Here is a 13894-nt window from a genome sequence, read left to right on the forward strand (position 1 = left end):
TCAGGAAGCTATTGGAGAGGATCTTCAGGATCGGATTTACTCCAATTTGGAAGAGATTGGGTTAATTAGGGAGCTACAGCTTTGTATGTAGCAGGTCATGTCTTACTAACTTGATAGAGCTTTTTGAAGAGGTGATATAGGTGATCAATGAGGGTAGGGCGGTGGATGTTGTCTGCATTGATTTTAATACGGCATTAGATAAAGTCCACCTTGGCCCCCCAGCTTTAATAGTGACTTGGTCGAATGGATTCAAAATGGCTGCCTGATAAAAGACAGAGGGTTGTGGTGCATAGCTGATATTCAGGCTGGAGGTCTGTGAACAGTGGAGTTCTGCAACTATCTATGCTGCGACCTCTATAATTTGTAATATGTATAAATATCTTGGGTGTAAATGTAGATGGGTTGGTTAATAAATTTGTAGATTACAGCAATATTACTAAAGTCACAGACTGTGAGGAAGGCTGTCAAAGTATATAGTGAGATATAGATCCGTTACGGAAAATGGCCACAAAATGGCAGATGGTTTAATCCGAGCTCAAATAGCTCGGGAGGTCAAATATAAGGGGAAAATATACAATTAATGGCAAGACCCTTAACAGCATTGATGCACGGAGAAATCTTGGGGCCCAAGTCCATAACTCCCTGAAAGTGGCAACACAAGTTAATAGTGGTGTGAAGAAAGCATGTGGTATGCTTGCCTTCACTGGTTGAGGCTTTGACTATAAGAGTCAGGAAGTCATGATGCAGCTTTATAGGACCTTGGTTAAGCTGCGTTTGGAGGATCGTGTGCAGTTCTGGTCACCCACATATGGGAAGGAGGTGATGGCTATGGAAAGGGTACAAAAGAGGGTAACTAGAATGATACTGGATAAGGAGGTATCAGCTACAGAGACAGGAGAAAGGATCATCAATGGGGAGCAAGGTCTCCTTGACAAAGGCAGAGGCAATGGAAGAAACGCTCGGCATCACAGTGGACTCAGAACAGCGGTAACGCCAAAACACACCTTCTGTCCATTTTCCTCCACGGATGCTCTCTGCCCCAGTGATTTCCTCCAACAGTTTGTTTTTTGTTCTTGCTTACAACATCTGCAACCTCTTCATCCTGCCAGGCCCATTAGCTAATTGCCTAGTTTCATCTTGCCCTCTTTTGAAGCTGTTGTGAAGTTCTTTTCTCCTTGCCATGCTATTTAAAACTCAATGGCACTCACAGACCTACTCAATGAGGATATTGGCCATATTCCTATTGAGATGTAACCCATCCAACTTGTGCAAGTGAAGGACTATTGTCTTCCTTTGGCTATCTTATCGGCTAAAATGCTATTACGCTAAAGTTCAGACTCAGGATTAATAAATTGCAAGAGACTAGAATTGCTTCTGTGCTGCTATAACTTTACTTGAAGTTTAGAGATTAAGTTACTTTAATGTGATGGCTGACACTGAATAGTATTCATGTAGGAAGGAACTGCAGAAACTGGTTTATACTGAAGATAGACAGAAAATGCTGGGGTAACTCAGCGGGTCAGGCAGCATCTTTGGCGAAAAGGAATAGGTGATGTTTTGAGCCTGAAGAAGGGTTCCGACACGAAATGTCAGGTATTCCTTTTCTCCAGAGATGCTGCCTGACCCACTGAGTTGCTCCAGCATTTTGTGTCTATCTATTGAACACCATTCCCTCCTTCTCTATCATTCTATGCGATGTTATTCCTAGCCATCATGGAGGTCAATTGACCAACAATCCAGTAAGGTACACCATCTGGTGACTCCCCTCTTCCCTGACTACAGCTTCTATCTTACTGGTCCACCTCCAGACTTCTGCTGGTGACTGAACAACTCATCCTTCCATAACTACAGGCATCCCATAGTTGAGATATCTTGCTTTTTAGACCCAATTAGAAATAAATAGTTATTAACTGCATCTCCCTCTTTGCCCTAACATTCAATATCACTTTCTCTATTGTACATCCCCATGTCTTCGACATGACCAAATAAAACTTGTTTTCTCCCTCTCTCTGGTCTGATATCTGTATCAGCTGGTGATCAGATGAAAATTTTCATCCATTTTTCAAAACCACAATTTCAGTGTTTATAATGAGATGACACGTGCAGGGGGATTTCAACTGCAAAACAATTTGATGGAAACATGTAATTATTGTGGGGTTACATTTGAGGCAGGAAAATCCAAACTTTAAGGCTTCCCCACCTTATTTCTCCTGTCATTTAAATGAACTAACTAAATATTGGCAAGGATTAAAACCACAATGTGTAAATGTTTCTTCTTCAGCTCGAGAGTACCATTCATTCTGCTCATTGAAAATGCTTAAAATCCATTGGAGAGGGCAGTGGTGACATACAGAAGGATGGTTTCCCTATGTATGAATTCAAAAACTGAATGCCACAGAAGAGGTTCGTAAGATCATGTTCATAGGTGATAGGAGCAGAATTAGGCCATTCAGCCCAACAAGTCAACTCCGCCATTCAATCATGGCTGATCTATCTCTCGCTCCTAACTCCGTTCTCCTGCCTTCTCCCCTATAATCCCTGACACCTGTACTAATCAAGGTGAGGGTGGCAGCCCTTTATATTAGGGAATTAAGTGCCTGAAGATTATAAAGCCTAAAGTATTGGTAATGACGCGGAAAATCCACCATGATCAGAGTCATAAATGAGGCAAAGAAAAAGTCAATGGCTGTTGTAGTCAGTGGCCAGTCACCACAAGTCCAGAGTAACTCATCCATTATCAGGCAAATTATCTTCCACTGCTCTCACATTGACTTTCACAATTACTTTCACCATGCCATAAGATCAGGAATAACACAATTCACTGATGATTATGCAGTATTCTGCCGCATTAACCATTTACCAACACTAAGTAAATTCACGGTAGACTACACTAGGACTTGGGAAAACCTTATGTTTAGAATTACAAACGAATGGTAATATTTCCCCCATGTAAATTGTGAAGAAGAATCACCTTAAACACGAGGAAGCTCAACCCAATCTTCTTGTTGTGTAGGAAAGAACTGCAGATGCTGGTTGAAATTGAAGATAGACACAAAATGCTGCAATAAGATTTCAAGATTTCAAGATCAATTTATTCTCACATGTACCAATTAAGATACAGTGAAATTTGAGTTACCATACAGCCATACTAAGTAAAAAGCAATAAGACACACAGCCACATAAAATAAAATTTAACATAAACATTCACCACAGCGGATTCCAACTTCCTCACTGTGATGGAAGGTCATAAAGTTCAATCGTCTTCCTCTTTGTTCTCCCGCGGTCGGGGCTGTTGAACCTTTCGCAGTTGGGGCCCCCGATCTAGCCCCCACAGCTGACGGTCCAAGCCCTCATGTCGGGATGATCGAAACTCCCGCGTCGGGGCGGTTGAAACTCTCTCCGCGGCATGGAGCTCCTGAATCGGCCTCTTCTTACCAGCGACCTGTTAAAGTCCACAGGCCCCGCGATTGGAGCTCTCCACAGTCGATCCCTGGAAAGGGATCGCAGCTCCTCGATGTTAAAGTTCGCGCCATGCCTGCGGCATGAAGCGCCGGGCCGGTCTCCAGGAAAGGCCGCCAACACCTAAATGTTAGGTCGCAGTGGGGACGGAGATACGATACGGAAAAAAAATCACATCTCCGTCGAGGTAAGAGATTGAAAAAAGTTTCCCCATTTCTCCCCCCCCCCCACCCCCCACATGCTTTTAACACATACTTACAATAACAAAAACAGAAGAAAGGACAGGCAGACTGTTGGCGAGGCAACCAGTGCTGGTGGCGCCACCCGGTGAATAACTCAGCGGGTCAGGCAGCATCTCTGGAGAGAAGGAATGGGTGACATTTCGGGTCGAGACCCTTCTTCAGACTGAAGAAATACTCCAGCATTTTGTGTCTATCTCCAATCTTCTTGATCTTTAATGACACTATATTTAAAAGCTTAGCGAGCCACCACTAACATGAATGGAAATGACCCACCCATTTCAACAAACTGGAAACGAAAGCAGATCTAGATATTTAATAATGTCTGCTTGACAAACTAACAAGTCAAAGTATATCAAGCATATACAAAACTCTGGCCAAAATTCAGATATAACAACATTCAAGAAACGTGAGACCATTCGGGACATAGCAGTTAACACACAGGCAGACATCTTGTCACCTGATTCAATCAACATGGTCTCCATCACTGATAAATTGTGACAATAGTGATCCTCAAGATATCTGACAAGTTAGCAAATGTACATTAACAGGATTTCCCACCCCCAGAGAGTTTATTAACAAGAAAGTGAAAAACAGAAAGGTTTCTGGGACTCGTCACATTTTAATCTGAATCAAACTACATTTGACTGAGCTACATAAGAAAATATTTGGTCAGATGATCAAAGGATTGGAGAAAGAGGTATGTTTTACAGAATAGTTTACAGTTTCAAAAGAGTGGACCAGAGAGAAAAGCTGAGGATAATGGAGCAAGCTGCCCAAGCGAAATATGAGGTGCTGTTCCTCCAATTTCTGGTGGGCCTCACTATGGCACTGTAGGAGACCCATGACAGAAAGGTCAGACTGGGAGTGGGAGGGAGAGTTGAAGTGCTCAGCCACCGGGAGATCAGGTTGGTTAAGGCGGACTGAGCGAAGGTGTTGAGCGAAACGATCGCCGAGCCTGCGTTTGGTTTCACCGATGTAAAGAAGTTGCCATCTAGAGCAGCGGATACAATAGATGAGGTTGGAGGAGGTGCAGGTGAACCTCTGTCTCACCTGGAATGACTGTTTGGGTCCTTGGATGGAGTTGAGGGGGGAGGTAAAGGGAACAGGTGTTGCATCTCCTGCGGTTGCAGGGGAAAGTGCCCGGGGAAGGGGTGGTTTGGGTAGGATGGTACGAGTGGACCAGGGAGTTACGGAGGGAACGGTCTCTGGTATTTTAGGTAATCTTTACTAAGCCCCTACACCCCTCTCTTTGCCCCGCACATACCACCCCCCTTTCTCCCCTGAAACTCAACCTGAACTCCCACCTATTTCTCAGTTCCACCCCCTCCCCTTCCCTTCCCTCCCTCCCCCTCCTCCTGACACTTTACGCTATCTTAACAATCTGCAACTCTTCAATCCTGCCTCACACCTTCCGCTTATGTCTATAGCCTGTGTTCCAACTATCTGCATATCAAAAACCACCCTCGCCAGTGTCCACCTATTATCTGCCACACTTTGTGCTGCCTGTCCCCTTTTCCAGTTTATTTCTCCCCCACAATCAGTCTGAAGAAGGGCCTCAACCTGCAACGTCACCATTCCATGTTCTCCTGAGACGCTGCCTGACCTGTTGAGTTACTGCAGCACTTTGTGCCCTTTTGTATTAACCAACATCTGTAGTTCTTTGTTTCTACCACAAGGTTGTAGCTGTTCATGGAGAAAGCATGCCTCTTCTTCGAAGGATGGTTAATTAAAAAAGGTTTCACCTTTAAAGTGAAGGAACAATTTGTTTTCTTAGTCTGTCTCTCACTTGACTCAATATTTTCTTCCAGCCTAGGGCCACACTGCAGTATTGCATCAAAGCTACTTGCTCTTGCACCCATGTCTATTATAACAATGAGAATAATAATGTTGTGGAAACATTTTCACTTCCCAATTTCCATCCAAGATATACAACATCCTGACTTGACATGACATATTTCATTCCTATGTTGATTGATCAATAGCCTTGAATTTTCTATCTGTTTGTAAAGTTCAGTACGCATTTGTATTGGACGTACGTCAAGTCGTTAGATTCTGCTTCCTGTCTGGTGCAGATTAATTTTACTGCAGAGGAAAATAGCCTTTTGTTTACTGCTGAAGAATTTGGGATTTTGCTTCTAGGCAGATCTGTTTTTTGGCTGATGTTTCAGTTTAATTTCCTAGTTTGTGTTTTGGGGATGAAGGGTTTGACAATGTTATAAACGGACTAGATGGTTATAAATGCTCATTTGGAAAAGACACAGTAATAACATTTTGAAACAATGAGCAATTAAATTTAATACCTAGTGATCTGCTAAATACGTCTGACATGTAATTAAACATGAGGGATGGTACTAAATGCAGTTGCTATAGTGAAGTTGCTTAACCTGTGCTTTTTAAAATCATGGTTTTCATCTGCGCTTAAACTCTATCATGTTCTGTTTTAACTACAAATTTCCCAGTTCTGAAATTCAGATACCTTGGAGAACATTTTACACCTGAAGGGTAATTTGTGGCAGGTGCCAAGTAAAATAGTCTAAGGGGGTTAAAGTGTAATTACAATCCGTCTCTGAATTGCAAACTTCTGGATTTCATCGAAGAACATGTGGCTGATGCAATTCACTGCTCAACAGAGTGGGTCTTCAGCACAAGAGTTTTACCATTAGCATATGATAATTAAGTGATATTGAAATTATTGCTAATGGGTATTTAATTTAACGCCTCCAGAACAGTTTTCAAGGGCCCAAGAAAATTGTCAGTTAAATGGAAGCAAGAACAGAAAGGAACCTCACTGGTTTAGAAACTGGATTTCCCAATCTCAATAAAAGCCCAGTCTTTATTGTTTTGTGGGTTCTCTTTTTCTTAACATAATTTCATACAGAATTCTTGGCCTCATTATTGCGATGTTTGTGTCTTAGTCAATCTAGTTATGAAGTTACTAAAATCTGTTAATTTTTCATCATTGCAAGATCAAATGTGCTTCTCACGGATAAAAGATAGCACATCTTATGTCTGCCGAATGGGAAAGAAGTAGTAGCGCTTTGATGAAAGGTCTATATCCATAAAGCCTTTCTTCAACATCATCTATCAGACCATCATTCCTGTCACCTGACCTGAAATCAAAGAAGCATTGAAAGGTCATGGATTAAGGTTTGGAGTAGGAAGGAATTGCAGATGCTGGTTTACACCGAAGATAGACTCAAAATGCTGGAGTAACTCAGCAGATCAGGCAGCATCTCTGGCAAAAAGGGTTTTTTCCTTTTCTCCAGAGACGCTGCCTGATTCACTGAGTTACTCCAGCATTGTGTGTCTATCTTTCATTAAGGTGTGGAGCTTATCTTCAGGGCAATTTTGAAATCGGTCACAACTGAACTTGGTTAGCATTCGACTAAGAAGCACTTGATATTTGTGAATAGAAACAAATGAACAAATAATTCTCGGTCGTCATAGTTAACATTGCATGAAGCGCACTGATGGGAAAAAGTGCAAATGAATTGCTGCTTCACAATTGGATCCCTGGACAGCGGGAAGAGGAGAGATAAATGGACAGGTATTTCATCCCCCGTGCTTAGATGGGATAGTACCTTGAGAAGGACGGTTGTTGGTGGAGAAAGAGGGGCTAATCTAAGAGTCACAAACAGATCAGTCAATTCAGAATGCTGAAGGGACAGGGGAAGGAAGGTGAGCTTGGTGATGGCTTTTCACTGAAGATGGTGGAGACTGAGCACTGGGGAATTCTAATGGTCCTTTGGCTAGAAGGAGCTGAGCTAAGAGCAGAGGTGCGGGAAATGGATGAGGTATGTCAAGGACTCCATCATCTATGTTGGAAGGGAAGCCACCATTGAGGAAAAAGAGAGACATTTTAGAGGTATCTGTTTATGAAGTATTAGCTTCTGCGGTTTTTTGATTTTCAATTACTATTAAACATCTTCTACCTCCTTGAACTTTGATTTTGTCAATAGCTTTTAAAATAATCAAATTGAAATCACATTCTGAGAGTACACATCCAATTCAGAAATGTGAAACCCAGAATTTTTTTTTTAATGAATCTATAGTGTTGATGGGTTTTGCAGATGTACGTTGCCCAAAATAACTGAGGTATGTCAAACTAGAGGCTAAAAGATGGAGAGGTAGTGCGAAGAAAATTGCAAAGTGCAGGACTAAGTGAGATACAAAGAAAGAAATGTCCTTAGGGAATCACAACCTCTTGCTGTAAACCTACTATAATAAGGTAATATCTGAGGCTGACTCAAAAATGGATCTTGGCAAGTACTGTCTGCTATAAAGTAGGGGGCATCTTAGTCAATGAATAAGGTTATGAAAGATTACAGTGGGATCATGATCAATGATCCACACTGATCAAGCTTGACGCAAGTGAGGTAAGGAATGGCAAATGGTACCCAATTCAGATGAGTGCAAGGTGCTTCATTTTGGGATGTCAAATCTGTGCAGAACTTTCACAGTGAAGGATAGGACCCTGGGGAGTGTTGTCGAACAAAAGGATTTGGGAGTACAAAAGTGTCAATACAGGTGGATAGGATGGTGATGAAAGCCCTTGGTTTGTTGGCGTTCATCGGCCAGGGCATTGAATCCAGGAGTTGTGATATTATGTTGCAGTTATACAATATATTGGTGAGGCCACACTTGGAGTATTGTGTTCCGTTTTGGTCACCTGCTTTGGATAGGTGCCATTGAGATGGAAATCAAGCAGAAACGATTTACAAGGATGTTGTCACGATTCATTGGCCTGAGTTGTAGTGTGAAGTTGGATAGGCTTGGACTTTACTACTTGATGCATAGGAGACTGAGGGGTGACTTTATAGAAGTTTATAAAATCATGAAGGCACAAATAAGGAGAATGCACAGTCTTTTTCCCAGAGAAGGGGAATCAAAAACTAGACAGCATATATTTAAGGTGAGAGGGGAAAGATTTAAAAGGGACCCGAGGGACAATTTCTTTATAGAGAGCAGTCCATCTATGGAATGAGCTACCAGAGAAAGTGGTGGAGGCAGGTACAAAACACAAATTGAAAGAGACATGGACAGGTACAAAGACAGCAAATGTTTAGAGGGATATGTGCCTAACATGGGCAAATGTGACTAGCTTAGTCTAGTCAGCATGGACGAGTTGGGTCAAAGGGCTTGTTTCCCTACTGTTTTACTCAATGAATCTATGACTCTAAATAGTATGCAGAGAAGACTGAATTACACAAAGGAGAGGTTGTATATTGGATACAATACAAGTACAAATCACTGAGGTTCTTGAAGAAAGAAATATGAGGCAGTTGTGAAATTATAAATGGCAAACCTCTTGCTGTGGTGAAGCTCCTGTTTTTTCAGGAGTCTGGTTTATAACTTTTAGAGGGGTATGTGCCTAACAACCTCCCCTTTGTGTAATTCAGTCTTCTCTGCATACTGTTTAGAGTCATAGAGACATTGCAGGGAAACAGGTCCTTTGGCTCAACTTGTCCATGTTGACTAAGCTAGTCTCATTTGCCCATGTTAGGCAAATACCCCTCTAAACCTTTGGTGTACCTGGTTATGACACTTCCTATTCCTATCTTGAAATGGCTTTTGTGATTGTATGGAAGGCAGCAAGAGGCCAAGAAAGTTCACCCACTCAGTGCCCCTGGGTGAAGAAGGTGCAAATACTTCAGTTTCATCGTAGGGTCTCTGGCATCGTTGAGCCCCCTCCTCGCATTTGCTGTTTAGTTGTCTTTGGCAATTCATGAATGGCTGTTGCAGATTTGCTCCCTGGAGTCCTATCCAATGTGAGCTGCACTCACATTAATAACAAACAACGGGTAAATATTCATGGCTCTGGCAAGGTAGATATTTACTTCAATGGTAGCTCCCAGTACTGCAGCTACTAGTGATAGCTGGCCACAAGCCATTACATAAAGGGAATTCTGAATTTCTCTTCATTTCCAGTTCACTTGTTCTTTCATCTTTTGAATGCTGAAAATCTTTCTGAATTCGGTGACGTGTGTCAGCCTGCCATTCCATGTAATGAAATGTTTAGATTCAGCACTGAGAAGGTGCAGTGAAATCGTCAATCTGCATCGGCATGATGACATGAATAGCCAGAGTTCAAATAAAATTTAAGTGTAATAATAACAGTAATATTAACGTGATACCTTCATTATTAAGTCTCATTGCAATGTGCTACAAACAGGTGAGAAAAGTACTGAATTATTGGCATCTCTCGCAGCACTTGTGGGATGAGAAATAATTTCACTATGTAATGCATATGTTCTCCAGTTTAATTGTTATCCTGACAATATTATTCCTCTTTTGCATTTTCTTTTAATTCAAGAAAGGAAATGGGCAGGCCACTCTTTCCAATCACAGGAACCATAGCAGTGGATGTTCAATTTAGGTAACTGAGGAAGAGGTGATGTGTTAAATTACTTTTTATGCTATGGATTGGCACCAGTTGTAGCAAAGGGTTTTTCGGGGTATATCACAGTGAAAATTGTGGCACAACCCTGACCTTATTAACTAAGGCATGAAGATCAGAAGGACTAATCCAAGAAATTCTACTCGTCGTCTCATCTGTCTGAGTTACTGAAAGTGAAATCAGCCAAGGATTTAATTGTTTCTTGTCATTTCGAGATCAATGAAATCTTTGTGTGTGTCAGGTGAAAGTAAGATTAGGTTTATTTACAATATGAAATCGGGAAGGGCAAGTGAGGGAAGTGACAGTGGTCGACCCTTTTGGGACCAGCAACCACAGTTCTATTAGCTTTAAAATATTTATGGTTAAGAACAGGATGGGGCAACAAGTAAAAATTCTGAATTGGGTCAAAGCAAACTTTGAAGGTATTAGACAGGAACTTGCTAAAGTTAATTGGATGTTTATGAGGAAAGGAAAGTCTGGAAAATGGGTTGCTTTTAAAAAAAGTGAAGGTAAAGTTCAAGGCTTGCAGGTTCCTGTTAGAGTGAAGGGCAAGGTAGCTGGGAGTAAGGAACCCTGAACGATGAGAGAAATTGAGGCTTTGGGCAGGAAAAGAGGCATGGATCTAGTATAGATGGCTGGGATCGTGCATCCCTGGAGGTTTAGGGCACAGGAGCATACGTAAGGAGGAAATAAGGAGAGAATAAAGAAGGTAGGAGATAGCTCAGGCAGATAATGTTAAGGAGAATCCAAAGAGATTATATTAATACATTACGGGAAAGAGGGTAACTCTGATTTCACCAAGGAGAAAAAAATTGAAGGCTAGGGATCTTGGGAATGTTAGTGGAGATGTCCTGAGGCCAACCCATATTATGATGGAGAATGTACTAGACGTCCTAGGGTGTATGAAATCTCCCAGGACTGATCAGATATATCCAAGGATGCATTGGCAGCTGGAGAAGAAATTGCAACACCCCTAACTGAGATATATGAATCATCATTAGACACAGGTGAGGTGCTAGATAACTGGAGTGTGGTTAATGTCATGCCTCTATTTAAAAAGGGCTGCAAAGAAAAAGCTGGGAACTATAGACCAGTGAGCCTAATATCTGTGGTAGATAAGCTATTGGAGAGGATTCTGAGGGATAAGATATATATGCATTTGGATGCACAGGGGCCGATAATAGACAATAGACAACAGACAATAGGTGCAGGAATAGGCCATTCGGTCCTTCGAGCCAGCACTGCCATTCAATGTGATCATGGCTGATCATTCACAATCAGTACCCCATTCCTGCCTTCTCCCCATATCCCTTGACTCCGCTATCTTTAAGAGCTCTATCTAGCTCTCTCTTGAAAGCATCACTTTCTCTTGAAAGCATAGATAAGGGATAACCAGCATGGTTTTGTACATGGGTGAATGTGTCATATGAATTTGATTGAGTTTTTTGAAGAGTTAATCAAAAAAGTTGACACATTCAAGGCAGTAGACATTGTCGATATGTGCATAGCAATGTCTTTGATAGAATGGTTAGCTGCTCTGGAATGTTAGGATGCATGGATCCAGGGAGAACTAGCAATCTGGAAAGAGAATTGGTTTCATGCAAGAAAGCAGAGTGTGGGGGTATTGGGTTTGTTTTATTTTAGACTGGAGGCCGATGATGAATGGTGTGCCTCAGGGATCAGTTCTGTTTGTTGTTTTTGTATCAACAATTTGGATGAGAATGTACAAGGCATGATTAGTAAGTTTGCAGATGACACCAAAGTTGGTGGTATCGTAGATCATGAAGATTGTTATCAATAGTTACAGGTGGCTCTCGATCGGCTGGGCAAGTGGGCCGCGGAATGGCAAATGGAGTTTAACGCAGATAAATGCTAGGTGTTGCATTTTGGGAAGTCAAACCAAGGCAGGACCATTTCAGTGAACGATAGGGCCCTGGGAAACAGTAGTTTCTGTGGAAAGCAAGGAAAGGGTGGAGAGGGGAATATGTAACTGGTGGTTGGATCATTTTGGAGCTGGCACAGATAGCAGAAGATGATGTGATGGCTGTGGAGGTTGGTAAGGTAAAAGGTGAAAAAACCAGGGAGTTGTATTACTGTTCTGCCTGGGAAACATAGAAAATAGAAACATAGAAAATAGGTGCAGGAGTAGGCCATTCGGCCCTTCGAGCCTGCACCGCCATTCAATATGATCATGGCTGATTATCCAACTCAGTATCCCGTACCTGCCTTCTCTCCATACCCCCCGATCCCTTTAGCCACAAGGGCCACATCTAACTCCCCCTTAAATATAGCCAATGAACTGGCCTCAACTACCTTCTGTGGCAGAGAATTCCACAGATTCACCACTCTCTGTGTGAAAAAAAACATTCTCATCTCGGTCCTAAAAGACTTCCCCCTTATCCTTGAACTGTGACCCCTTGTTCTGGACTTCCCCAACATCGGGAACAATCTTCCTGCATCTAGCCTGTCCAACCCCTTAAGAGTTTTGTAAGTTTCTATAAGATCCCCCCTCAATCTTCTAAATTCCAGCGAGTACAAGCCGAGTCTATCCAGTCTTTCTTCATATGAAAGTCCTGCCATCCCAGGAATCAATCTGGTGAACCTTCTATGGCAAGAATGTCTTTCCTCAGATTAGGAGACCAAAACTGTATGCAATACTCCAGGTGTGGTCTCACCAATGCCCTGTACAACTGCAGCAGAACCTCCCTGCTCCTATACTCAAATCCCCTCGCTATGAATGCCAACATACCATTCGCTTTCTTCACTGCCTGCTGCACCTGCATGCCTACTTTCAATGACTGGTGTACCACGACACCCAGGTCTCGAAGCTGGGGCATGTGGTTGGTCAAAACAAATGTGCAGGAAATGGAAAATCTTTATGTGAGGGCTCCATCGTCAATGCCAAAGCAGATATCAGCCTACGGCAAAGAAGACATTTTAGAAGCGATGACATTTGAGAACAGATAAGGCTGAAAAAGATAATTTTAGGAAAAGGGGTTGCATCCCTTCTGTGGTAGGTTGGGAGAAGGTCTAGCTAAATAACCTGCACTATTTCCCATGCGGGAAGTCAGATGGAATCTAAGTTTAACATCTCATCAGAAAGACAATGTAATATTCATCGCCACTTGATTGAATGCATTGTACACTCTGCAATAGAGTGGGTCTTGTAAACACAAACCTGTGACTCAGAGGAGAGAATGCTACCTCTGAGCCAGGGCTGACACTGAGATAGCAGATTGGTTGAATTATCAAAGCCTCCTTTTGCTGGTAATGATGAGGCAAGCTGGTTTCATTGACTCACTGCCAGCAACCTTCCTGATCCCAGGATGTGTCTGTATCATACATGGTTGGAATCCTGTCCTTAGCAAGTCAACACTCCATCTGTTCATTGTATTGGTAACAGAACCTGAAACTAACATATTCCTAATTAACACCACTGTAGAAACATTATGCTTGGCTACACAGCCAATGTACACTGGCTGCACAACATAAAACCCACCAGGAGGAACAAAAAAAAGACACTTTTGGAAATAACAGAAACAGTTGTTTTGGAATATTCGGTCAGGGAAGCCTTCTGCTCCATCTTTCCTGTGCAGTTCCTGACCTCTGCTATTTACTGACATTGGGCAGCAAAATAGGGGGAGGAGTTCCATTTTCCATCAGTGGCATTTCTCACCTTAATTAGCATCAAATTCCCTCTGCTGCTTGAGTAGCTTGTCACCTCAGTCCCTTGCCTAGGAATTGCTAACGCCTCAACTGTTATATCTACGTATATACAACTGTAAAATTAATTTCT

Source organism: Rhinoraja longicauda, chromosome 11 (genome assembly GCF_053455715.1).
Source record: "Rhinoraja longicauda isolate Sanriku21f chromosome 11, sRhiLon1.1, whole genome shotgun sequence".
Taxonomy (NCBI): Eukaryota; Metazoa; Chordata; class Chondrichthyes; order Rajiformes; family Arhynchobatidae; genus Rhinoraja; species Rhinoraja longicauda.